Source organism: Lottia gigantea (assembly GCF_000327385.1).
Source record: "Lottia gigantea unplaced genomic scaffold LOTGIsca_793, whole genome shotgun sequence".
Classification (NCBI taxonomy): domain Eukaryota; kingdom Metazoa; phylum Mollusca; class Gastropoda; family Lottiidae; genus Lottia; species Lottia gigantea.
In genome coordinates, this window is record NW_008710643.1 from 1 (window position 1) to 1,089 (window position 1,089).

Sequence of the window (1,089 nt, forward strand, 5' to 3'; positions counted from 1 at the left end):
TTTGTAGTACCCTGAGTTGCATGACAAGTGTTCCTTGCTTTGTATGTTAGTCTGTTAATAAACTTCTTGTTGAATGGGTGTGTTCCTTCATTAAATACACAACACCCACATGGTGCAAATTTGATGCAATATGTTGAATATTTAGTCATATTTGTTTTGCTGTGCTTAGTGCTTCAGTCCGGTTCTACTTGACCACAAGTAAGTTCTGTCGATAACATTGCTCTTGATTGATGTTTGAAATGTAGTTTTGAACGGTACCTCGTCTGGTCAATTCAAACTTTTCTGAAATGACCGTTGGTAGCTCACTAACTGTTAAATATTTCGTTCTATCACATGATTTAAAAAAGCATCCCCATAATGGTAGTTAGTAGGATTATAGTAATTCATTGGTCATTGGAAACATGTTTGAACCAAAGTATGATTTTTAGGCTTAAATCTTCTAAACTGACTGGTCTATTTTGGTTTTCTATAAAATTGATGATTAGTTTCAGCTCTATAAGCTTGATTGTTACTTAAACTTACAATGTACTGTCTTTGTTTATGTTTTGAGTTTTCTAAGAACGATCCTCAATTTTATTGCAGAACGAAATCGGTTGAAATAAATTAATTCATACGTGGTAAATATCGACTACTGCTTACTTCCAATACGTTAAGAGATAATCCAGTATAGGACTCGCAGCGTTCGAAACAACTTAAAAATTGTACAAATATTCATTCATCCAATTGTTTGTTAATTGAAAAAAATATACCCAAACGAAAATAGCCATTTAATGAATTGCATCAGCCTACAAATTGACACACATACACATTTTACAGGTAGTTTTTTGTAGACTTAACCATTAATCGGCACATTCTGGACTAATTAATAGGGATGAAATCTTGCAGTGTGCAATAGGGGAATTTTACCTCGATATATCATTTGAATTTATTCATTCAATGGATTGACCTTTACTTTTACTAAAAATAATACTACAAAGTTGTTTAGCTGTGAGATATTGCCAAGCCAAACATCGAGGGCACCTGGTCGAAACTGATCAAATTAGAATAAAAGACTGGAGCTTGTTCGCTAATTGTTTATTAAGTTGGTAA